Source organism: Salvelinus sp. IW2-2015, unplaced genomic scaffold (assembly GCF_002910315.2).
Source record: "Salvelinus sp. IW2-2015 unplaced genomic scaffold, ASM291031v2 Un_scaffold83, whole genome shotgun sequence".
In the NCBI taxonomy this organism is placed as follows: Eukaryota; Metazoa; Chordata; class Actinopteri; order Salmoniformes; family Salmonidae; genus Salvelinus; species Salvelinus sp. IW2-2015.
In genome coordinates, this window is record NW_019942514.1 from 1,239,114 (window position 1) to 1,266,725 (window position 27,612).

The 27,612-nt window shown below is 42.0% G+C and overlaps 1 long non-coding RNA gene across 1 annotated transcript in view; it reads left to right on the plus strand.

Moving 5' to 3' along the window:
• Positions 1-23,366, plus strand: part of LOC139023882 (uncharacterized) — a 65,935-nt gene extending 42,569 nt beyond the window's left edge. Inside the window, exon 2 of the long non-coding RNA XR_011475102.1 lies at positions 23,271-23,366. This is a non-coding gene — a long non-coding RNA (uncharacterized lncRNA). The remainder of the gene's footprint in view (positions 1-23,270) is intronic.
• Positions 23,367-27,612: the final 4,246 nt, after the last annotated feature.

Here is a 27,612-nt window from a genome sequence, read left to right on the forward strand (position 1 = left end):
TCAGGTACATTTATAGGGGGGTCAATTATACCTTTGACCTTTTCAAATAAACTGCCTGCATCTAAAAAATGCTGGTTCAAGGCTTTCAGAATGGAGTTACAATCTGTGTGTCGACCATCAATTGTTTAGGAAGCTGTGTATCTTTTCTGCACTCCAAACCTTTCACTACTTGCCAACATTTTGGTTAAATGAACTACAGCAGGAGGGTTAAGAAATAAGAGTTAGGCCTACCTGTTTGACAGACATATTGGTCTATAGGCTGCTATATCTATAGGTTTTCCTCCACCCACCATGCACTCTTTAAATAGCCCACCTCCCTCTCAGTGAAGGGCTGTTAAGTTAAAACCAGGACTCGAATTGAGAGTGTATGAGAGGGTATGCCATAAGTTTACCTTTTACTAAAGAAAATGGCAAAAAGCACAGGCTTGTTAGCTTAAGATTTTGAAGATCTGATTCATATAAAGTGATCTATAACAGTGCATTGGTCCCCAATGCTTTATGCTACAAAAAAGCTGGAGAGGTGTGACTTCGATTTAGAGGCTGAGCTACTACAACCTATAGCCGAGGAGACGAAGAATGTACTTTGCTTGTGAAGTCATCCAATTCTGTCACTATCAATCGATTGAGCTATTCACTTTCTGTACAATGGAAGATGTTTAAACCTGGACAGTTTTTAGGGAAACACTTGCGACCTTCTCTCATTGGGTTAAGCCACGGATAAGTAGCCGGCAGTTAAATATGACGTTTTCTGCGTACGGTAGGCCTACTCTGTCTGGGGTCATTGGGGTCGAAATGTAAGCCTGATTTTTAGAAAGTACCATGCTCAGATTCCTACTGACGTCTCAGATTTAATTATTGCAAGCAGGAAACAAGACACACTGATTTGGCACTGGAGAAATATGATAAGATGAACACATAGGCATATATCTCTGTCCGTTCTTAGCCTGTCGTTTCATGAATGTGTGTGGTATTAAAAACATATTCTGTTGATGTCAAATGATGTAGAATTGCATGACATTTTTATAAAAGGCAATTTTTTCTCAGACCTGAAAATACGATTATAGATTCATGCAATGCTTTTACTCTAAAGGAGATATTTCCACCCACGGTGGTCTGTAAACCCACAACCTTCTGGCCCCACAGCCCTCTGCGCAGTCAAAATGCCTGTGTTGCCATGTAATGCTTCCAGGATGAAGAACAGTTTCTAAAACTGCATATCTAATGATCTGGTCTGTCCAAGAAGTGAGGGTAAACAGTAGGCATTTTCTTTGCTATCCACTATGTTAAAATTATTATTTTGGGTATAGTGGAGTGCCACCCATTTTCATATCAGAGAGGTCCGATTTTCTCCATGTAACCCTTATTATAAACAACGTTCACTCCCTTAACAAACCAAATGCAAAGTTGGAGCCCTGAGCAGGATATAATTGATTTGACACATCTTACATTTCTTGTAGTTATACTTAACTTACTTAAGCAGTGGCGTAGCATAGACCCCGTAGCACATACCCCGTGCTACTCAAACGGTATGGAAAATCATAGTCGGTATTTTGAAATACCCCATTATACGGTATATCGCCCAAGCCTAGTAAGGACGGAAGATTGGAAACACACACTCTCTTTCATACACACAAACACACAGGACGAATTGACACTGGGTAAGGACTGGAGATTGAGAACACACACAAAATCTTAGTTGAGAATAAAAGGATGGCTTGTCTAATCCAGAGTGGGCATTGCTGCTGGTTCTCCAGGATAATGTCATTGAGAAAGGTGCTGAGCGAGGGGGGTTAGGGGGAGGGAAGGACGGAGAGGATGGAACGGACACAGGGTGATGCTAATCTGGATCTGAGTGCGGGGAGTTTCTTTTCTCCTTCTCGCCCTACTCTACCCTGCTCAATGCTCACTCTGTGGGTCTTTAACTTACTCTTTCCTTTTTGTCTCCGTCTTTCTCTTCACCCCCTCCAACTATCTCTGTCTCTCTCTTGCTTCCCTCAGAGTAGACTTAGCAACAATGACACTGATAGCCCAGACACTGCATGATTGTTTGTGTGTGTGTGAACATTCAAGTGTGTGTGCATGTACACGCACTTGTGCTTTCGTGTTTACGCGTATGTGCACCTGTGTGTGTACTGTATGTGTGTGTGGAGTGGTGTGGATAAGTGAATGCCGTGATCACAGTAGTGGAACTAATGGAACGATATGATGCTGTGAGCTTCGGCTGAGGCTCTGCGGCAACATATTGAAAATGTGGCGAGAGCCAGAGAGAGATGGTGATGATTGGAAGAGAGTCAGTGATGTAAGAGAAAGAAAGAGATGGAAAGAGAGATATTGGAGAGGGATAGTCATAAAGGAGAAAGCGAGAGTGATGGATAGAGAGATAAAAAGAGAGAGATACTGGCAGAAAGAGAGATGGAAAGAGTGTGATGGGAAAAAAGATACTGACAGAGATAGAATAAAGGTAAGAGAAAGTGTATAGTGAAGAGGAAGAGAGAATAAGGCTACAAAAGAGACAGACATTGTAAGGGGTGCGTAACTGGTGGCAGGGAAGTCAAATGCAGGAGAGCAGAACTTGGTGAATAGCTGGAGCAGTTTAATATACAAAACAACAAACGCATGGGTACAAAACCCGTAGCGCACCAGAAACACATAGCACGAGTACTTACAAATAAACAATTTCCGACAAGGACATGGGGGGAAACAGAAGAAAAATATACAACATATAATTAGGGAATTGAAACCAGGTGTGTGTGAAAACAAGACAAAACAAATGGAACATGAAAAATGGATCGGCGATGGCTAGAAGACCGGTGACGTCGACCGCCCGAACAAGGAGAGGAACCTTGATCAAACTTATAACTACGTAAAAGTCCATAATGATGGAGTGCAGAAACACCAATTCAAACACAAGAGCAACTCACCAGGGGACCTGTCAAATGTCAGCCATAACAGCAAACCCACCAGAGGACCAATCCCAGATCAGCCGCTGACACACCCTGTCATCCATCCATTCACACACACAGGGAAGGAGTTAACAAGTCATCAGGAACAGCAACCGTGCGCTATTGGCTTGGGTTCATTACACAGCTGATTTCAAATAATCATTGCTTGATTATGAGTTGAACATTTGAGTCAGCTGTGTAGTTGTGCTAGGCCCAAATGTTCACCCCTTGGGGTCCCCAGGACCGAGTTTGGGAAACGCTGCTATAGGTCCTTGGACGAGTCAGCAGTCAGATCAAACAACTCAGGAAGGGCCTGAAAGACACAGGAGCTTCCCTAGTGGGGAGTTGCAGTAGGGTTCAAAAGTAGCTGGTCAGTGGTAGAACAGCCAGTCAGCTCCTTTGTTGTTCAATGCGACGTGCCATTTCATAATGACTGCTGTGGCTACTGCTAGCTAGCATGAGGACGTAAACGTCAGTTTACATAAACACTAGCAGTCATTCAAGCTTATCAGTGTAACAGTTGTGATAATAGGACAATTCGGAGTAAAACGCATTTCTGATCTCTGGATTGCGGTATGTTTTCCGAGACATAGACTACCGCTCAAAAGTTTGGATCACTTACCGTCAATATTTCTTGCCAACGTACAATCATTGGACAAAAAATTAGACGAGGTATGATCACGAATATCCTACCAACGGGAGATCAAAAACTGTAAAAAAATGGAATCGTGGCTGAATGATGACATGGATATTCAGCTAGCAGCATATACGCTGCACTGGCTAGATAGAACAGCACACTCAGGTAAAGACATGGGGGGGGCGGGCGGGCTGTGCATATTTGTAAACAACAGCTGTTGCATGAAATCTAAGGAAGTCTCTAGATTTTGCTCGCCTGAAGTAGAGTATTTATGATAAACTGTAGACCACACTATTTTGCCGAGAGAGTTTATCTATACTTCTCGTGCTGTTTATTTACCACCACAGACGGATGCTGGCAGTAAGACCACACTCAGTCAGCTGTATTAGGAAATAAACAAACAGGAAACTGCTCACCCAGTGGCCGGGGACTTTAATGCAGGGAAATTTAAATCAGTTTTACCTAATCGCTATCAACATGCGCAACCAGAGGGAAAATAATTCTAGATCACCTGTACTCCACACACAAAGACGTGTACGTAGCTCTCCCTTGCCCTCCATTTAGTAAATCTGACCAAAATTCTATCCTCCTGATTCCTGCTTACAAGCAAAAATTGAAGCAGGAAAAACCAGTGACTCGGTATATAAAAAAGTGGTCAGATGAAGCAGATGCTAAAGTACAGGACTGTTTTGCTTTCACAGACTGGAACATGTTCCGGGATTCTTCTGATTGCATTGAGGAGTACACCACATCAGTCACTGGCTTTATCAACAAGTGCATCGAGGACGTTGTCCCCACAGTGACTGTACGTACATACCACAACCAGAAGCCATGGACTAAAGGCAACATTCACACTGAGCTAAAGGGTAGTGTTGCCGCTTTCAAGGTGCGGGACTCTAACCCAGAAGCTGATAAGAAATCTTGAGAAACCCTCCAACTAACCATCAAACATGCAAAGCGTCAATATAGGCCTGAGATTGAATTGTACTACACCAGCTCCAATGCTCGTCGGATGTGGCGGGGCCTGCAAACAATTATGGACTACAAAGGGAAGCACAGCCACGAGCTGCCAGTGACACGAGCCTACCAGACAAACTAAATAACTTCTATGCTCGCTAGGAGGCAAGCAACACTGAAGCATGCAAGAGAGCATCAGCTGTTCCGGACGACTGTGTGATCATGCTCTCCATAGCCAATGTGAGTAAGACCTTAAACAGGTCAACATTCACAAGTCTGCAGGGCCAGATGGATTACCAGAACGTGTACTCCGAGCATGCGCTGACCAACTGGCAAGTGTCTTCACTGACATTTTAAACCTGTTCCTGACCAAGTCTGTAATACCAGCATGTTTCAAGCAGATCACTATAGTCACTGTGCCCAAGAACACCAAGGTAACCTGCCTAAATGACGACCGACCCGTGCTATGAAAGGCTGGACATGGCGCACATCAACAACATTATCGCAGAAACCCTAGACCCACTCTAATTTGCATACCGCACCAACAGATCCATAGATTATGTAATCTCAAATCGCACTCCACACTGCCCTTTCCCACCTGGACAAAAGGAACACCTACGTGAGAATGATATTCATTGACTACAGCTCAGCGTTCAACACCATAGTGTCCTCAAAGCTCATCACTATGCTAAAGACCCTAGGACTAAAAATCTCCCTCTGCAGCTGGATCCTGGACTTCCTGATGGGCCTCCCCAGGTGGTAAGGGTAGGTGACAAAACATCTGCCACACTGATCCTCAACACGGGGGCCAGTCAGGGGAGCATGCGTAGTCCCTTTCTGCACTCCTTGTTCACCTATGACTGCATGGTCAAGCACGACTCCAACACCATCATTAAGTATGCGATGACTCTGTACTAATACCCCCTGTATATAGCCTCACTATTGTTATTTTATTGTTGCTCCTTAATTATTTGTATTTTTTTATTTTCTTGTTTATAGATTTTTTTGTATTTATAGATTTTTTACTTCCGTTTATTTGAATAAATCCTTTAACACTTATTTTTCTTAAAACTGCATTGTTGGTTAAGGGCTTGTAAGTAAGCATTTCAATGGAAGGTTGTATTCGGCGCATGTGACCAGTACCATTTGATTTGAATACAGAGAGGGATTGAACTGACAGTAAATCAGACACAGAATGCATGTATTGACTAGGAAACAACATGTTAATAAATGTAGCTAAGGATGCACTACAAATGACTTGGCTAGGTACAGTGGCTTGCAAAAGTATTCACCGCCCTTGGCATTTCCCCTATTTTGTTGCCTTACAACCTGGAATTAAAATGCAATTTTGGGAGGTTTGCATCATTTGATTTACACAACATGCCTACCACTGAAGATGCAAAATATTTTTTATTGTGAAACTAGAAAAAAAAAAAAAATAATTGGGCGTGCATAACTATTCACCCTCCCAAAATCAATACTTTGTAGAGCCACCTTTGGCAGCAAATACAGCTGCAAGTCTCTTGGGGTATGTCTCTATAAGCTTGGCGCATCTACCCACTGGGATGTTTGCCCATTCTTCAAGGCAAAACTGCTCCAGCTACTTCAAGGCAATGGGTTCCGCTGTTGTATAGCAATCTTAAGTCATACCACAGATTCGCAATTGGATTGAGGTCTTTGACTAGGCCATTCCAAGACATTTAAATGTTTCCCCTTAAACCACTCAAGTGTTGCTTTAGCAGTATGCTTTGGGTCATTGTCCTGCTGGAAGGTGAACATCCATCCCAGTCTCAAATCTCTGGAAGACAAACAGGTTTCCCTCAAGAATTTCCCTGTATTTAGCACCATCCATCATTCCTTCAATTCTGACCAGTTTCCCCATCCCTGCCAATGAAAAACATCCCCACAGAATGATGCTGCCACCACCATGCTTCACAGCAAAATTAAAAGCACAAAATACAGATCCACAAGCACTATTTGAATGTGCAAATGCACATTAAACAGTTGCAAATGTTAGGAATTTCTGAACATTTGCTCACAAATCGTTCAACATTTGTTCAAATTTTAGTTTTATTTGTGAGCTGTGTTGAATCTATATAGAGATCATTCATTTATTTGACCTATGACATTTTATATATTTATAGATGATGGTTTTATTTACTAAATATTGTAATAATATTCACAGATCATAGTTTTGTGTGTGAGTTATGTTGCATATACACACTGATCATGGTACACATGCTTACAGAATAAAGAAACAAAACTCACTCCATACAGGTGTGCTAGATTATGGTTGGAGTGAAAACCTACAGGACCGTAGCTCTCCAGGAACGAGGTTGGAGAGTACTGGTCTAGTCTGTGTTAACGGGCAATACTTAATCGCTATGGATCAAACATGATCCCAGATCCCCTGGCTTTATGCCAATTTAGAGAATGATGCGCCACCAGCTAATTGAGAAGTCTGCAAAGACATTTTAGAAGATTTTCATAGCATAAACATAAAATCAGCTACACATACTGTACTTACCATCTCAACACCCCCCAATTTATATCTAACCATCCCCCAGGTGGGAGGCCCAATCTGAGTGATCATTTTGTCAGCCCAGTTACAAAATCACAGGCAAACAAGCTAACCAGCTGTGATCCCCTACCAACATCTGAGTGCTGTGAAATGTTTGCAATAAATTGTTTCTATCTTTTAATTAACTAATTATTTCTCAAATTAGACTCGGTTCCTCCATCTATGTCAACCTTAGGCTAGTGCTGGTTGTTTGGTGGTGTTGGTGTCAGCAGGGTCTTTTGTAATCATGGTATGTCAGGCTGGTATCAGTATACAAGCCACTCAAAGTGATGCTAATGAAAACTATATGCAWCAGCAGTATGCAAAGGCATCACTTCCTGTGTTTCTTTTTTGACTGGCTCTCTGGATGTGTGCATTGGGCCGAATTCATTAGGCACACTGAAGCTAAGTTCAAGGCAGTCCCTCCCTGTTTCAGGCTGTATTGTTCCGTTTTGTGCCTAATGAGTGTTGAGAAGTGAATAAGACAATTGGGAGAAGGAATTGAACTGCCTTGCAAAATGAGTGCATGAGTGCTCTTGAAAAGAGATTGAAATCTCAGTGAGTGTGTGACCTTTGTCAGTGTCTAATCAAACTGGTAGTAGAGGACAATTAAACACCATGTCATATTTTCTAATGGAGACAAACCCGGTTGTCACGATCGCTGTCTTCAAACTCCCTATCATAAATGAGCCAAGGCGCAGCGTCTTTAATCGAAGTGAAACCTTTCACAAAAAAAGAAAAATGGTAAACAGAATCGGAACGCAACCGTCGCGCACACAAACACTCACAGAAAATAAATAATTACCCACAAACACAGGTGAGGAAAAGGCTGCCTAAGTATGATCCCCAATCAGAGACAACGATAGACAGCTGCCTCTGATTGGGAACCATACCAGGCCAAACAAAGAAATAAGAACTATAGTTTTGGCAAGTCGGTTAGGACATCTACTTTGTGCATGACACAAGTAATTTTTCCAACAATTGTCTACAGGCAGATTATTTCACTTATAATTCACTGTATCACAATACCAGTGGGTCAGAAGTTTATATACACTAAGTTGACTGTGACTTTAAACAGCTTGGAAAATTCCAGAAAATGTCATGCTTTAGAAGCTTCTGATAGGCTAATTGACGCCAATTGGTGGTGTACCTGTGGATGTATTTCAAGGCCTACCTTCAAACTCAGTGCCTCTGCTTGACATCACGGGAAAATCAAAAGAAATCAGCCAAGACCTCAGAAAATAAATTGTAGACCTCCACAAGTCTGGTTCATCCTTGGGAGTAATTTCCAAATGCCTGAAGGTACCATGTTCATCTGTACAAACAATAGTATGCAAGTATAAACACCATGGGACTAAGCAGCCATCATACCGCTCAGGAAGGAGACGCGTTCTGTCTCCTAGAGATGAATGTACTTTGGTGCAAAAAGTGCAAATCAATCCCAGAACAACAGCAAAGGACCTTGTGAAGATGCTGGAGGAAACAGGTACAAAAGTATCTATATCCACACTAAAATGAGTAATATATCGACATAACATGAAAGGCCGCACAGCAAGGAAGAAGCCACTGCTCGAAAACTGCCATAACAAAGCGAGACTACAGTTTGCAACTGCACACGGGGACAAAGATCGTATTTTTTTGAGAAATGTCCTCTGGTCTGATGAAAAAACTGTTCGGCCATAATGACCATCGTTATGTTTGGAGCAAAAAGGGGGATGCTTGCAAGCTGGAGAACACCACCTCAACCGTGAAGCACAGGGGTGGCAGCATCATGTTGTGGGGGTGCTTGGCTGCAGGAGGGACTGGTGCACTTCACAAAATAGATGGCATATTGAGGAAGGAAAATGACATGGATACATTGAAGAAACATCTCAAGACATCAGTCAGGAAGTTAAAGCTTGGTCGCAAATGGGTCTTCCAAATGGACAATGACCCCAAGCATACTTCCTAAGTTGTGGCAAAATGGTTTAAGGACAACAAAGTCAAGGTATTGGAGTGGCCATCACAAAGCCCTGACCTCAATCCTATAGAAAATTTGTGGGCAGAACTGAAAATGCGTGTGCGAGCAGGGAGGCATACAAACCTGACTCAGTTACACCAGCTCTGTCAGGTGGAATGGGCCAAAATTCACCCAACTTATTGTGGGAAGCTTGTGGAAGGCGAAAAGTTTGACCCATGTTAAGCAATTTCAATGCAATGCTACGAAATACTAATTGAGTGAATGTAAACTTCTGACCCACTGGGAATGTGATGAAAGAAATAAAAGCTGAAATCATTCTCTCTACTGAAATGCAAGCAGCAGGTGATGAGACCAGTTGCAGAAAGTATTACAATACCAAAAAATACCTAACATTACATTTCACTCAAGTCAACCTTACCAACATGATTGTAATCCAGTCCGTCATCAGTACTATTCATATTAACTGGACCTCCTTAGCACAAACTAGAATTGTTCACTTTATTTTAAATGATGATGTAATGTTCAATGAATCACACAGGTGGCGAATGTCATTAGATAGAATAGCATTTTCTAATCCTGGTCCTGGGGACCCAAAGGGGTGCACATTTTTGTTTTTGCCCTAGCACTACACCGCTGATTCAAACGATCCACTTATCAAGTGTTGATGATTTGAATCAGGTGTGTAGTGCTAATACAAAAACAGTATATCTTCCTCCACTATCCCACACTGGGCACAAACCAGTGATCCTCTGCACGCAAACACACAAGACTCTACCTACATGTTTATTTATCCTACTGTTTTTCCCAAACAAATGTCAATGATTTGGCTCAAACCGTACCAATTGGATTGCTCCATCCGCACCATTTCAAGATAGATGTGGAGTGAGCTTACGGCATGTTTTTAACTCTGTTAAACGTTTGTATGTGATCATGCATTAGTGTATGTCTGTGATTCCTTTCGTGACCCGCCTACTCATTCATGTCGCCTCTCTCTTAGACCAGGGTTTCCCAAACTCGGTCCAGGGTTTTAGTCCTAGCTCTACACAGCAGATCAACTAATCTTCAAGCTTGGTTATTTGAATCAGCTGTGTAGAGCTAGGGCAAAAAATCTAAACGTGCACCTGAGGGGGGCAGGACCGAGTTTTGGAAACCCTGTCTTAGACCATGGTACTGTAATTGTACTCCTCAGTCTTGCCTTCATCGTTCGTAAGTGAGAAGAGATTGTGGTACTGCAGAGGTTGCCCTCTGCCTTATTCTTCTGAGGCAGGCATCTCCAGAGGAACACTGAGGAGGGATAGATGGGAAGGAGAGAAAATGACATGGTCTTCTCAGTAAGCCATACCAGTATAAATACAGGTATTCTGGTTGGAAATGGGGTGCTTGTCAAGGCAAATAATGCATTACTAAACCATCTAGAAAGACACTGAGGAGCCGAGGGGAGGATACTCGCATGTACATGGAAAAGAAACTATAGGTGGAGTTGATGCCGTATGTCTCCTAGTTGAACATCTTACTTGCATCTCAGCCATTAGACTAAAACCAGCCATTAAAGCTAACAGAGATATAAAAAGGAATGGTGGTTAGTGTGTGTGTGACAGTGTGTGTCTCACTGTGTCACCAGTGGCATACTACTCAGATTTCTTTATGAAGTTAGCCAGCTTCAGCTTCACACTCCAGGTCAGGCTTCATCCGTACTTTGATGGTGGATATTTCTTGCCCTTTGCCGCTAACTTCAGCAGGCTTGTGACTGCGTGTGCATGTCGCACATTGCTAGTCGAATGTCGAATGCTGAAACATCAATTCATGGGCGATCCAGTGCTACATTTTCATTTGTAACGAAATCAAAAGAAAATTAAAGTTACCTTGCAAATTCAGCAGGCTATGAGATACTCTTAATGATCAGCTATGAAAAGCTAACTGACATTTACTCCTGAGGTGCTGACTTGCTGCACCCTGGACAACTACTGTGACTATTATTATTTGACCATGCTGGTCATTTATGAACATTTGAACATCTTGGCCACGTTCTGTTATAATCTCCACCTGGCACAGCCAGAAGAGGACTGGCCCACCCCTCATAGCCTGGTTCCTCTCTAGGTTTCTTCCTAGGTTTTGGCCTTTCTAGGGAGTTATTCCTAGCCACCGTGCTTCTACACCTGCATTGCTTGCTGTTTGGGGTTTTAGGCTGGGTTTCTGTACAGCACTTTGAGATATCAGCTGATGTAAGAAGGGCTATATAAATACATTTGATTTGATTTGATATGGTGTGAAATAGGCTTTTAGAAGTGCCATCTTTATCTTATTGTCGTTAATGCCGTATTTGGGTTGCTTATCAATGCACTAGCACCTTTATCCCCACTCCTATCTATCCTTCTATCTGTGGAACAGCTTATTACTTTGTGGCCATAGACATATAATCCATAGAAGGGTTTTGGAACCCTCTAACCCTGGCAATTTGATTTTTAAACTCATGGGTACACAAGCAATGGCTGCCAGTCTTGACCTGAATGGGTACCACCATCTATGGATTATGTCTATGGTTGGTTGAGTCTGTCAATTTGCTTTTGGAAATGTCTAAATACAATTGTGCAAAAAATGTACAGTTTGGAAGCAAATCCACTTTGGCTTAATAACTTCTTGGAACTATAGGGGGTGCTGTTCCGCATTAGCATATTTGGGTCTCCAAATGAAACTGCCTCGTGCTAAATTCTTGATCGTACAATATGCATATTATTGTTATTATTGGATAGAAAACACTTTCTAGTTTCTATAGCCGTTGGAATTTTGTCTCTGAGTGGTACAGAACAATATCTACAGCACTTTTCATGACAGGGGTCAGATTTCAGAAATTTTTACCCCTGATCTGGAGTCTGTTTTTAAGGCGACAGTGAATGCTATGAAGAAACCGACACTGCCTACGTCTTCCTCTGGGGTCTGTACGTCATCACGTTTGAATGGAGTCTATTGCACAATCACAGCCACTATAAAACAAGAAAACGTAGAAGTACCGCTCTCTTCCTGCATGCGTCGTGCGCAAGATGGACATCAGACCTGCCTCCTTCCAAATCGTTGTTTAGAGAGTGATTATTCTCCGGTCATGTTTTTAGTCGTTATAGTTGTTAAAAACATCATAATGTAGTTAATTTGAACCGTTTTATAGCAATTTATATCCGTTTAGTGCGATTTTGAGGAATTTCTTTGTTGTGCACTCTGAAACTTTGGACACGTTTTGGGGTCCCGTTCGATCTGTTAGTGGATATTTCGAAGGACAGAGGACATCTATCGACCAAAAGAAGATTACAACATAGAAAGGATACATTGCCAAGAATCTGATGGAAGAACAGCTCAAAGTAAGCAATATTTAATATGATAAATCGTGGTTCTGTCGAAATATTTAAACGCATATTTCGCCATTTGTGTTTGTTACGCGTCATTGGCGAACCCTGTATTGAAAAGTAAGGATAATTTTAAAAATGTAAGTCAGCGGTTGCATTAAGAACTAATTTGTCTTTCGATTCCTGTCAACCCTGTATTTTTTAGTCAAGTATATGATTAGCTTTCGATTAAACTAGATCACTCTGAAAGCTGACGTCCCTCATTTTGATGCTTGAGTTGCTACTATTTTCATTGTATAACCACGGTTTTGTATGGCTAAATATGCACATTTCCGAACAAACTGTATATGTATGTTGTAAAATGATGTTACAGGAGTGTCATCGGAAGAATTCTGAGAAGTAGTGAAAAAATTATATATTTTGGCGGTGATTACGTTTATAGCGCTCTTTGGCTGGAATCGATGCTCTGGTAACGTTTTCACATGTGGTATGCTAACTTATCGATTTATTGTGTTTTCGCTGTAAAACGCTTAGAAAATCTGAAAATATTGTCTGGAATCACAAGAACTGGGTCTTCCATTGCTATGCTTTGTCTATTCTTATGAAATGTTTTATTAAGAGTAAATTGGTCATACCCGTTGCTCTCTATAGTAATTCTAGTCGTCTTGTATGGTCGGTGCAATTGTAAACTGTGATTTCTACTCTGAAATTGCACTTTTTTAACAAAAACCTATCCTATACCATAAATATGTTATCAGACTGTCATCTGAAGAGTTTTTCTTGTTAGTGGCTATCAATATCTTAGTTTAGCCGAATTGGTGATAAGCACCTGAAGTAGTGAAACTGATGGAGTTAGAAAAGTGGTGTATTTTGCTAACGTGTTTAGCTAATAGATTTACATATTTTGTCTTCCCTGTAAAACATTTTAAAAATCTGAAATGGTGGCTTTATTCACAAGATCTGTATCTTTCATCTGGTGTCTTGGACTTGTGATTTAATGATATTTAGATGCTACTATCTACTTGTGAAGCTATGCTAGCTATGCTAATCAGTGTGTGGGGGGGTGGGGGGTGATCCCGGACCCGGGGTAGAGGCTCGTTAGAGGTTAATACAATACTTAACCAGTCGTCTTTCTCAAATGCAGGGGATAATTCTTCAATCTTTGCGAGAGGGAGGGTATCTGATTTCTTTGTGCCTCAACTCATGGTTCAGAAACTTCAATCAGGATAAATGGAGTTAGCATTTAGTTAGCCTGCCCGGAGCAGGTTAATTCTGAAGGATTTGTTGCCATAGAAATTGACCTAGCTAAAAAGGTGAGCCACTTTCATGGTAACGGTTATCCTGCGTTTAACCTTGCCTGGACATCCGACCAGGCATGTCGGGCACAATGGAGCGTTTGAATCAGGAAAGTTTCCTCTCATGACCTTTACAATTAAATGATGTTTTAACATACTTTTCCGGGTTATCTGTGCATTTGGTCCTTTTGCAGGTAAAACAATAAAGACAATACACTGAGTGTACAAAACATTAAAGACATCTGCTCTTGCCATTACATAGTCTGACCAGGTGAAAACTATGATCCGTTCTTGAAGTAACTTGTTAAATCCACTTCAAATCACTATAGATGAAGGGGAGGAGACATGTTAAAGAAGTATTTTTATACCTTGAGACAAGGATTATGTACGTGGGCCATTCAGAGGGTGAATGGGCAAGACAAAAGGTTGAAGTGCCTTTGAACGAGGTATGGTTGTAGGTGCCAGGCGCATCGCTTTGTGTCAATAACTGCTATGCTRCTGGGGTTTTCCATAACTGTAAATTAACCATGCTCTAATACTGTATACAAAAAATTGACAAACCAATCAATAATTAGGAATGTGTCACGACTTCCGCCGAAGTTGGTCCCTCTCCTTGTTCGGGCGGCGTTCGGCGGTCGACGTCACCGGCTTTCTAGTCACCACCGATCCATGTTTCATTTTCGTTTTGTTTTGTCTTCAATGTACACACCTGGTTTCCATTCCATAATCATGTTCCTTATTTAACCCTCTGGCTTCCCCTTTTGTTTTGTGCGTGATTGTGTTTGTCAAGTGGTTCTGTGTACGTGTTCTGGATTGTTTATGTTTATCCTTATTGGATTATTGTTGATATTGAGTAAAGATCGTGGCTTTACTCATACCTGTGTTCTGCGCCTGACTCCGCTTCATTCCATTCACCTGGAACACTGACAGAATCACGCACCTAAAGAATGGAGTCAGCAGGTGCACCCAGCCATCCTCTACCAGTGGAGGAACGCGTCCAGCAGCAAATTAGGGGGAGAGGGGGTTTTCCCGTCAATCATCATCATCACCCCCGCTCCCACAACAACCTCCCTCGACGTCCACCCCTCCTTCATCCAGCATCCAGTGGAATTTGGCTATCGCTCCCGAGGGTATATGACGGAACGGCTGCCGGGTGCCAGGGGTTTCTTCTCCAGCTGGAGCTCTACCTGGCAACCGTTCGGCCGGCTCCTTTGGGACGCGAGAGTGTGAACGCCCTCATAAAGCACTGGAATGGGCCAACGCCATCTGGGGAAGAGAAGGACCGGCGTTGGACGATTACGAAGATTTCAACCGGTTTCGACTATATCATCTCAGACAGGGGATGAGGAGCGCACAAGAGTTCGCGCTGGACTTTCGCACTCTGGCCGCCGGCGCGGGATGGAATGAGCGGGCCCTGATCGACCACTACAGGTGTAGTTTACGCGAGGACGTTCGCAGGGAGCTAGCCTGCAGGGACACCACCCTTAACCTTGACCAGCTGGTGGACCTATCCATCCGGCTGGATAACCTGTTGGCCTCCCGCGGACGTCCGGATCGGGGTCCGTCAGTTCCATCCCCCAGCACCTCTGATCCTACTCTGATGGAGCTGGGAGGTACTGCTATGAGGGGGACCGGAGGGGGGACCATTCCCTGCACCACCTGTAGCCGCAGAGGGCACACTGCTGGTCAGTGCTGGGGAGGTTCCCCAGGGAGTCGAGGTAGCAGGCGGATCGCTGGTGGATCATCCCAGGTGAGTAGTCACCCGACTCACCCAGAGCTCCCTGTTGCGCACATGTGGTTGTTTATAGAATTTCCTGAGTTTTCCCCGCATTCCCAGCATAAGGTGCTAGTCGATTCAGGCGCGGCTGGGAAATTTATTGACCGTTCCTTTGCATGTAGATTAGGGATCCCTATTGTTCCCGTTGATGTTCCCTTCCCTGTGCATGCCTTAGATAGTCATCCTTTGGGGTCAGGGCTAGTTAGGGAGGTCACAGCTCCACTCTGTATGATAACGCAGGAGGGTCATGAGGAGAGAATTAGTCTCTTTCTGATCGACTCTCCTGCGTTTCCTGTTGTGTTGGGCCTTCCCTGGTTGGTCTCACATGACCCCACTATTTCGTGGCAACAGAGGGCTCTCAAGGGATGGTCACGTCAGTGCTCAGGGAGGTGTGTAGGTGTTTCCTTAGGTGCAACTACGGTGGAGAGTCCAAACCAGGTCTCCACCATACATATTCCCCCCGAATATGCTGATTTGGCACTCGCCTTCTGTAAAAAGAAGGCGACTCAATTACCACCCCATCGACGAGGGGATTGTGCGATAAATCTCTTGGTAGACGCAGCACCTCCCAGGAGTCACGTGTATCCTCTGTCACAGGAGGAGACGGCGGCTATGGAAACATATGTCACCGAATCTCTGGGACAGGGATACATTCGGCCTTCCATTTCACCTGCCTCCTCGAGTTTCTTTTTTGTGAAGAAGAAGGATGGAGGTTTATGCCCGTGTATTGATTATCGAGGTCTTAATCAGATCACGGTAAAGTCCAGTTACCCGTTACCTCTCATAGCCAGTGTGACAGAGTCATTGCACGGGGCGCGCTTCTTCACAAAATTGGATCCCAGGAGCGCTTACAACCTGGTGCGTATCCGGACGGGGGATGAGTGGAAGATGGCATTTAGTACCACTTCTGGGCACTATGAGTACCTCGTCATGCCATACGGGTTGATGAATGCTCCATCAGTCTTCCAATCCTTTGTAGATTATATTTTCAGGGACCTGCACGGGCAGGGTGTGGTGGTGTATATAGATGATTCTAATATACTCCGCCACATGCGCAGAGCATGTGTCCCTGGTACGCAGGGTGCTTGGTTGACTGTTGGAGCATGACCTGTACGTCAAGGCGAAGAAATGTCTGTTCTTCCAACAGTCCGTCTCCTTCCACTTTTGGAAATGTCCATTTGTCTGTCCTTCAGGGTGAACTTCTCGGTGACAGCGTTGTAGAAGTCACAGCAGAAACACATGTCTGGAGCAGGTTTTCATAATGCATATCTCTGTACACTTCCTGTCACTTTCTGTTGAACGCGGAATGAGGGAGAGCTCGGTTTGTTGTTTTGGAAAGTTTGTTGTTTTAAAAGTGTATTGGAAAGTTTCTTAGCAACTAGCTAACTTTTTAGTGTGGATCCCGCAACGCAGTTGGCATCAGTTGCTGGGACTGCTACTCTCTGTCCAGTGATCCTAACGACCAAAACAGGGTCTGCGGAGCGAATAGGCATAGCAGCTAAACAAGCTGATAGCGGGGATTCTTGAGGGCTTGAACGCAGCCCGCGACACGGTAAGCCATTGTGGCTGGGACCGCGGATTGTCCCAGGTTTGTGGCTGTCTAGATCCCTACTGTTTGCGGTATTAAATCTTCCCTGTGACCTGCCCTGTCTAGAACTGCGAGGAGTAACAGCAAACCTATGTTGCAAGCTACCATGACAAAGAGCAAAACGCCAACAGGAGTACCGTTGAGAACAGGGGCGTCTATCACAGGTGAAGGATCTTGAAACGGACAAAAAAAGTTCTACAACAATTGTTACAACAACAAGAAAATTGCTTCAAGTGTTTTGTCCAAAACTGGTTGATTCAACTAACTTCAAGTGTTTTGTCCAAATACTGGTGGATTCAACTAATAAAAGAATGGATGACCTGACCAGAGAGGTCCAGGACCTGAAGAACAGCTTGCAATTCTCCCAAGGTCAGCTCGATGAGTTGAAACAGGAGAATGGCAAGATGACAGCAATTGAGAGAGGACATCAGTTCTGTGTTTGAATCCATGATAACAATGACAGATAAATCAGACTATAACATGGTTGAGGACGGAATTGCAGAATCTCCACAAGAGACCTGGACGGAGTCTGAGGTCAAAGTAAGGGAAATGATCTTTGAGAAATTGAAGATTGACTACAGGAAGATTGAGGTGGAGCGTGCCTAMAGGACTAGAATACCCACCACCGGCCCAGGTGACAGGCCCAGGCCAATAGTGGTCAAGTTCCTGAGGTTCACGGACAAGGTAACTGTTCTGGAAAGAGCCAAGAACTTGAGCGGAACGTATATCTTGCTCAACGAGGACTATTCTGAAGCTGTGTGCCAGAAGAGGAAAGAACTTATCCCAGCCATGAAAGCTGCCAGAGCATGTGGGACATTGCTTACATCCACTATAACAGGCTCATTGTCCACCCTCCCTCCCAGAAGCCTGGAAGGGATGAGAGCGCCAAGCCTATGGGTTCGTAGCTTCAACCCCGCATCACATACACACCAATTGATTAATGGACTGCTGAATGTATATATTTGTCTCTTGCTTTGTTTGTTGTTTTCCATATTATGTATATCTATGATAAGCTACCCAGGAAAGGTGTCACGACTTCTGCCGAAGTCAGTCCCTCTCCTTGTTCGGGCGGCGTTCGGCGTCACCGGTCTTCTACCCATCGCCGATCCACCTTTCATTTGTTTTGTCTTGTCTTCCCACACACCTGGTTTCAATTCCACCATTACATGTTTTGTATTTAACCCTCTGTTCCCCCCCATGTCCTTGTCCGGAATTGTTTATTGTAGTGCTTGTGCACGTTATGCTGGTGTGTAATGGGTTTTGTTTACCCATTGATTTAGTGTTCTGTTTACGGTGGTTTTGTTTACTAAACTACGCCGTTGTAAATCCGTTTTTGCTCTCCTGCGTCTGACTTCTCTGCCGCCAGTACGCACCCCCTACAAAAGGGCTGAAAGTAGCCCATATTAATATATGTAACCTTAGAAATAATGTTAATGTAATCAGTAACTTGCTAACACCAGATAGCATTAGTTTATTAGCCATTTCTGAGACTCACTTAGATAATTAATTTGATGATACAGCAGTAGCTATACAAGGATATAACATCTATAGGAGAGACAGAAATGCTTATGGGGGATGTGTTGCTGTATATATTCAGAGCCATATCCCTGTAACGCTTAGAGAAGATCTTATGTCAAGTGTTATTGAAGTGTTGTGGTTGCAGGTTCACTTGGCACATCTAAAGCCTTTTCTTTTGGGGTGTTGCTATAGGCCACCAGGTGCTAACAGTCAGTATCTAAATAATATGGGTGAAATGCTTGATAGTGTATGTGATGTAAACAGAGCGGTCTACTTTCTTGTTGACCTGAATATCGACTCGTTTTCATCAAGCTGTCCACTCAAGAGGAAGCTTCTCACTGGAACCAGTGCCTGTAATCTGGTTCAGGTTATTAATCAAACTACCAGGGTGTTTACAAACACTACAGGAACAAGATCATTCACATGTATCGATCACATGTTTACCAATACTGTATAACTTTGTTCTAAAGCTGTATCCGTACCCATTGGATGCAGTGATCACAATATAGTGACTATATCAGGGAAAGCCAAAGTTACAAAAACTGGGCCTAAAATAGTGTTTAAGAGATCATACAAAAGATTTTGCTGTGACTCTTATGGGGATGATGTTAAAAATATTTGTTGGTCTGATGTGATTAATAAGGAGCATCCAGACCCTGCACTTGATTAATTTATTGATAAACATGCACCTGTTAAGAAACTGACTGTTAGAACTATTAAGGCTCCATGGATTGATAAGGAATTGAACAACTGTATAGGGATGGGGCAAAAGCAGTGGCTAATAAGTCTGGCTGCACATCTGACTGGCTGAATTACTGCGACTAAGCTCAACAAATAGAAGAAGAAACTGTAATATGAAGCCAAGATCAATGATATAAAGAATGATGGTGAAAAAACTTTGGAATACTTTAAATTCAATTATGGGCAGAAAGACAAATTCAACTCCATCTTTCATCATTGTTATTATTCAACAATGACAAACCTCGTGGCATTGACAACTTAGATGGAGCTACTGAGGATGGTAGCTGACTATAGCCACTCCTATCTGTCATATCTTTAATCTGAGCCTAGAGGAAAGTCTTTGTCCTCAGGCCTGGAGGGAAGGCAAAGTAATTCCACTACATAAGAGTGGTAAAGTGGCCTTTACTGGTTCTAACAGCAGACATATAAGCTTGCTGCCAGCTCTTAGCAAACTGTTGGAAAAAATTGTGTAAGTGACCAAATACAATGCTATTTCTCTGTAAACAAATTAACAACAGACTTCCAGCATGCTTATAGAGAAGGGCACTCAACATGTACTGTACTGACACAAATGACTGATGATTGGTTGAAAGAAATTGATAATAATAAGATTGTGGGAGCTGTACTGTTAGATTTCATTGCAGCCTTTGATATTATTGACCATAAGGGCCTCCCGGGTGGCGCAGTGGTCTAAGGCACTGCATCGCAGTGCTAGCTGTGCCACCAGAGATTCTGGGTTCGAGCCCAGGCTCTGTCGCAGCCGGCTGCGACCGGGATGTTCATGGGGCGACGCACAATTGGCCCAGCGTAGTCCGGGTTAGGGAGGGTTTGGCCGGCAGGGATATCCTTGTCTCATCGCGCACTAGCAACTCCTGTGGCGGGCCAGGCGCAGTACACGCTGACCAGGTGTATGGTGTTTCCTCCTACACATTGGTACGGCTGGCTTCCGGGTTGTGTCAAGAAGCATTGCGGCTAGGTTGGGTTGTTTCGGAGGAAGCATCGCCTCTCCCGAGTCCATACGGGAGTTCCAGCGATGAGACAAGACTGTAACTACTACCAATTGGATACCACAAAAATTGGGGAGAAAAAAGGGTTAAAAAAAATTATATTATAGACCTGTTGAAAAAAATGTGTGTTAGGGCTTTTCAACCTCTGCCATATCGTGGATTCAGAGCTATCTATCTAATATAACCTTTTGTCAATACAGGGGGTGCYGTTTCCACTTTGGAAAATATCGTCTCCAAATTAAACTGCCTCATACTCAATTCTTGCTCGTACAATATGCATATTATTATTACTATTGGATAGAAAACAATCTCTAGTTTCTAAAACCGTTTGAATTATGTCTGTGGGTGAACCAGAACTCTTTATACAGCGAAAATCATGACAGGACATGCGAAGCTCTGAAAAATWGTCTCTGATCTCGGATCAGTTTTAAGCTCTGTGTATGCCCTATGGATCGAAATGAACTGCACCCGCCTTCCCTGGATGTCAGTAACCAATGAGAAGTGGAATGGTGTCTCTAGGTGTTTCTCAGAGTTTATAAAAGGGAATGGAGTGAGATGACCCTTCTTTTTGACGCTCGCCAGGACGCAAGGGAGGACATCAGAATCGCATGCTCAAAAGCTCTCGTTATTGATCAAAGATATATCCGTCTGTGATGTAATTCGATATAGGTGTTAGAAACATCATAATGAAGTTATTTGAAACCGATTTATATCAGTTTATGCGAGTATATTGCTATTTTTCTGAATTTCCTTAGTATTGCGTTTGACGATTTGGGCATGTGTGTGCCGTGTAGCTATCGTTAAATGCTAGTTCTGAAGTTGAGGAGGTCGTTTTACAACAAAGCAACGATACTTTTGGACAAAGGACACATTGCCCAAGATACTGATGGAAGCTCGTCCAAAAGTAAGAGTTATTTATGATTTTATTCCGTATTTATGTGGAAAAATGTAAACGCAGTTGTCAGCCATTTTTTGCGGCACTAGTCTGGCTGTAACTCACAATGTATGTCTAGTAACGTAAATTTTAAAAATCTAAATCAGCGGTTGCATTAATAACCAATGCATCTTTCATTAGCTGTCCAACCTGTATTTTTTTAGTCAATCTAATCGATAAATAATCGTTATCATAGGTCCTTTCCAAGATGGCGCCGGCCCGAATGCATGCCATGTTTTGACAGATTACATTGCATAACCACATTTGTGATCAAATATGCACATTTTCGAACAAACCTATATGAATTGTGTAATATGATGTTACAGGACTGTCATCTGAAGAATTCTGAGAAGGTTAGTGAAAAAATTAATATATTTTGGTGGCGATAACGTTATCGCCCCCTTTGCCTTGATTTAATGCTGGTGTGATGTTAGCTCATGTGGTATGCTAATATAACGATATATTGTTTTCCTGTAAAACACTAGAAATCTGAATATGTCTGGATTCACAAGATCTTTGTCTTTCAATTGCTGTAGGCTGTGTATTTTTCAGAAATGTTTTAGGATGAGTATTTTGGTAATTGACGTCGGTCTCTGTAATTATTCCGGCTGCTTCCAACGCTATTTCAGATTGCAGCTGCAATGTACAACTGTGATTATACCTGAAAAATGCACATTTTTCTAAAAAAACATATCCTATACCATAAATATGTTATCAGACTGTCATCTTATGAAGTTGTTTCTTGGTTAGTGGCTATATATATCTTTATTTAGTCAAATTAGTGATAGCTACTGATAGTAAAAAAAGTGTGTCTTTTGCTAACGTGGTTAGCTAATAGATTTACATATTGTGTCTTCCCTGTAAAACATTTTAAAAATCAGAAATGATCTGGATTCACAAAATCTTCTTTTCATCTGGTCTCTGGACTTGTATTTAATGATATTTAGATGCTTGTATTTACTTGTGACGCTATGCGAGGCTATGCTATCAGCTTTTTTACTGTGGGGTGCTCCCGGATCCGGGTTGGTAGCAAGTAGAAAGATAACTCAAAGGGTTTTCTTTCATGGAAGCTTCTCTATTGTAAATTGTTGTATACCGCAGCTGAGCTCTCTAGCCCTCTACTCTTTATATTTTTACCAATGACCTGCCACTGCATTAAACAAAGCATGTGTGTATGTATGTTGATTATTCAACCCTATACGTATCAGCAACCACAGCTAATGAAGTCATTGAAACCCTTAACAAAGAGTTGCAGTGTGTTTCGGAATGAGGCCAGTGATAAACTGTCCTGAACATCTCTAAAACAAAGAGCATTGTTTTTGGTACAAATCCTTCCCTAAATACTCAACCTCAGCTGAATCTGTAATGAATGGTGTGGCTGTTGAACAGGTTGAGGAGACTAAATCACTTGATTTACCTTAGAATGAAACTGTCATGTTCAAAACATATAGATTCAATGGTTTGTAATGATGGGGAGAAGTCTGTCCATAATAAAGAGCTGCTCTCTTTTTTTGACACCACACTCCAAAAAGAAAGTCCTGCAGGATCTATTTTTGTCTTATCTTAGATTATTGTCTCATGTGGTCGAGTGCTGTAAGGAGAGACATAGTTAAGCTGCAGCTGCCAGAACAGAGCGGCACGTCTTGCTCTTCATTGTAATCAGAGGCTAATATAAATACTACACATGCCAGTCTCCTCTTGGCTAAGAGTTGAGGAGAGACTGACTGCATCACCTCTTCTTTTTATAAGAAAACATTAAGTGTTGAAAACCCACAGTTGATTTCTTCAAACCAAGCTGCTACCTATTGCAGATTCAGTCTTCCCAGCCTGGTGCAGGTCTACAATTTTGTTTCTGGTTCCTTTGACAGCTCTTTGGTCTTGGCCATAGTGGAGTTTGGAGTGTGACTGTTTGAGGTTGTGGACAGGCTGTCTTTATACTGATAACAAGTTCAAACAGGTGCCATTAATACAAGGTTTAAACCCCGGAGGTGTGGAGGACAGAGGAGCCTCTTAAAGAAGAAGTTACAGGTCTGTGAGAGCCAGAAATCTTGCTTGTTTGTAGGTGACCAAATATTTATTTTCCACCATAATTTGCAAATAAATTCATAAAAAATCCTACAATGTGATTTTCTGGATTTTTTTCCCTCATTTTGTCTGTCATAGTTGAAGTGTACCTATGATGAAAATTACAGGCCTCTCTCATCTTTTTAAGTGGGAGAACATGCACAATTGGCGGCTGACTAAATACTTTTTTGCCCCACTGTATGTATTAGGCTGTTTGGATGGGTTGATAAGGATTCAAACCTTCTCTCAATGTGAGTACATCTGTTGTTAAAGTACAGTATATCAATAAAGCTGTAGTAGACAAACTGCTTATGATGAAAAGCCCTGTTAGTGCTTAGGTCAAATTAGCTTTTGAGTYTCCTGTCTTTTTCGGCTTCAGACAAAAGCTAATATTTCACTTAAAACACACTACCGTTCAAAAGTTTGGGGCCACTTAAAAATGTCCTTGTTTTTGAAAGAAAAGCAAACATTTTTGTCCATTAAAATGACATCAAATTGATCAGAAATAGACATTGTTAATGTTGTAAATGACTATTGTAGCTGGAAACGGTAGATTTTTTTAATGGAAGGAATATCTACATAGGCGTACAGAGGCCCATTATCAGCAACCATCACTCCTGTGTTCCAATGGCACATTGTGCTAGCTAATCCAAGTTTATTATTTTAAAAGGCTAATTGATCATTGGAAGCCCCTTTTGCAATTATGTTAGCACAGCTGACAACTGTTGTCCTGATTAAAGATCCAATTAAACTGGCCTTCTTTAGACTAGTTGAGTTGAAGGCTATTCCATGCGAGAAATTGCCAAGAAACTGAAGATCTGGTGCAACGCTGTGTACTACTCCCTTCACAGAACACAGCAAACTGGCTCTAACCAGAATAGAAAGATGAGTGGGAGGCCCTGGTGCACAACTGAGCAAGAGGACAAGTACATTAGAGTGTCTAGTTTGAGAAACAGACCCCTCACAAGTCCTCAACTGGCAGCTTCATTAAAACCTGTTAGTGAATAGGGGGCGCTATTTTCACTTTGGGAAAAAATCGTGCCCAAATTAAACGGCCTCGTACTCTGTTCTAGATCATACGATATGCATATTATTATTACTATTGGATAGAAMACACTCTCAAGTTTCTAAAACTGTTTGAATTATATCTGTGAGTAAAACAGAACTCATTTGGCAGCAAACATCCTGAAAATAGGGCTCTGTCAGGCCTTGCCTATTCAATTGCCTTTTATTTATGGATCTGTATGCACTTCATACGCCTTCCACTAGATGTCAACAGGCAGTAGAATGTTGAATGGGGTGTCTAGCTTGATGTGAGACCGAATGAGAGCTTTTGGAGTGACAGGTCCGCCCTATTGGCAGTATTTAGCCGCGCACCAGGGAACCCCACATTTTCTTCTGAAATGCGTTAGGTATACACGACGAAATGCTCCGTCTTGGAATTTATTGGATACATATGAGAAAAACATCATAAAGATGGATTTACAACCGAGTTTGACCAGTTTATTCGACGTTTGTGACTTTTGGAATTCTTCGTTCCATGCGCCAAGAGTTGATGGACATGTTCGCGCCACAATGCTAGCCAAGTTGCTAATTCGATAGAAGAAATGGACATTCTAAAACAAAACAACGATTTATTGTGGAAATAGGACTCCTTGCACTACATTCTGATGGAAGATCATCAAAGGTAAGATAATATTTATGATGTTATTTCGTATTTTTGTGGTATATGTTGGCTCCAACATGGCGGAGAATTGCTGGGCGCTGTCTCACAATATTGCATGCTGTACTTTGTACTAAAGTATTTTTTTTTTTTATCTAACACAGCGGTTGCATTAAGAACCAGTGTATCTTTCATTTGCTGTACAACATGTATTTTTTAGAAAAGTTTATGATGAGTTTTTTGGTTAGATTACGTGAATGTCCAAAATATCTCCGGACAACTTGGTGCATTTTGGCGCCGTATTCACAATGTAAAACCACGATTTGTAGCTATAAATATGCACATTTTTGAACAAAACATAAATGTATTGTATAACATGATGTTATAACACTGTCACCTGTTGTTTATCTTTCATTTGCTGTACATTTGCTCATTTGCTGTACAACATGTATTTTTCATAAATGTTTTATGATGAGTATTTATGTATTTCACGTTGCTCTCTGTAATTATTCTGGCTGTTTTGGTGCTATTTGTGACGGTGGCTGCAATGTAAAACTACGATTTATACCTATAAATATGCACATTTTCGAACAAAACATAAATTAATTGTATAACATGATGTTATAAGACTGTCATCTGATGAAGTTGTTCAAAGGTTAGTGATTCATTTTATCTCTATTTGTGGGTTTTGTGAAAGCTATGTTGGCGGTGAAAACATGGCGTTGTGTGTTTGGCTATTGTGGTGAGCTAACATAAATATATATTGTGTTTTCGCTGTAAAACATTTTAAAAATCGGACATGTTGGCTGGATTCACAAGATGTTTATCTTTCATTTGCTGTATTGGACTTGTTAATGTGTGGAAGTTAAATATTTCTAAAAAATATTTTTGAATTTGGCGCGCTGCGAAAGCAGCGGAATGTTGTGGGTGTTCCGCTAGCGGAACCCCGGGGCGAGAAAGGTTAAATAGTACCCGCAAAACACCAGTCTCAACGTCAACAGTGAAGAGGCGCCCCCGGGATGCTGGCCTTCTAGGCAGAGGTATCCTGTGTCCATTGTCTGTTCTTTTTCCCATCTTAATCTTTTATTTTTATTGGCCAATCTGAGATATGGCTTCTTCTTTGCAACTCTGCCTATATTGGCCTCCGTTGTTGTCCAAACCAAGAAAGCTAACCTGAAGCCTATTTATAGTGCTCAAGCTCTGATTTCTACGTGAAGAAATTAGCTAGAAGTGTTTTCACACGTGAGTACTGGGTGTAGGTAATCTGTAAATGAGTGTGGCATTTTGAATGGAAGTGTTTTCCAAACGAAACACAAGTCCTCAGTCCAGCCTCTCCAGTCCAGCCTGTTAGTCCAGTCCAGCCTGTTAGTTTTGAATGATGTGTCTAATGTAAAGAACTGTGTTTAGTGTTTAGCAAAAAGTGTGTTTTACAATTGCAAACTGGGTGTAAAGCAGATAATGTGCTTGCAGTGTTGCAGACTTGGTTCTCTAGATTAGGTACATGAGTTAATGGTTTCACTGAGTGTGCCTCAAGTACCACTTTTAGTGTGTAAGCGATTGTAAAAAAAACTGTAAAAGAATATGACTCAAGTAAAAGTGATGATCACCCGCTAAAATACTACCTGGAACATAAGTCTAAAAGTATGTTGTTTTAAATATACTTAAGTATAAAAAGTAAATGTAATTGCTAAACTATCCTTAAGTATCTAAAGTAAAAGTATAAATGTGGAGTAAAAAGTACATTATTTTATGTAGGAATGTAGTAAAAGGAAAAGTTGTCAAAAATATAAATAGTAAAGTACAGATACCCCCAAAAACCAACAAGCAGTACTTAAAAGTATTTTTACACCACTGCTGCCAACCTTGTCCACCAAATACCCACACGGGGCCAAGTATTTCTCAGTTTGGTGCATAATGAACACGACCCACTACGGCTATAACCTTGGGCAACAGAATAGACCCACTGTTGTTGTGTCAAGGAGAATATCCTCCCTCTAGTTTTTCCTCAGAATGGACAATGTTCATTGTTCTCAGATCAGGAGCCAGGCTTTTACACACTGTTCACAGCATGGACACTGATGTAAGATCAGCAACAGTCTCTTGCTCAAAGAACGAGTGCTCCTGTCCTGCACTTGGATCAAGGAAACTCCATTACTTCCAGGCTTCTGCCACAATGACCAAGGCCCAGAGACGTAGGAGGGGAAACAAATGTGAATGAGTGCATTGAGATGGATATGATTGAATTGATATTCATTGACTGAGCCTCATGCTGCCTCCCCTACGCTACAGTGAGTTCAGAAGGTGGAGGAGGTTGTCGTTCACCCTGCAGATGTAATCACACACACACACACACACACACGCAGAAATACCCACCTAAACCAAAGCATAAACAAACCTGACAATACCTGACAAAAGTGTTGCCAGCCGCTAATTCAACTCGCTAGATCGTTCTGATTTATACTTGACTTTTACTTTATTAAGCCTTAATTATTTGTCCTTAACGCGTGACGAAAGTCAATCGTATACATATTCATCTCAATGTGGGGGGAGGGCAAGGTCATACAAACTACTTTTTGATAATACCAAGTTCAAACAGAGGGCGCGGGCGACACTTAACGTTTAAGACACGCACCA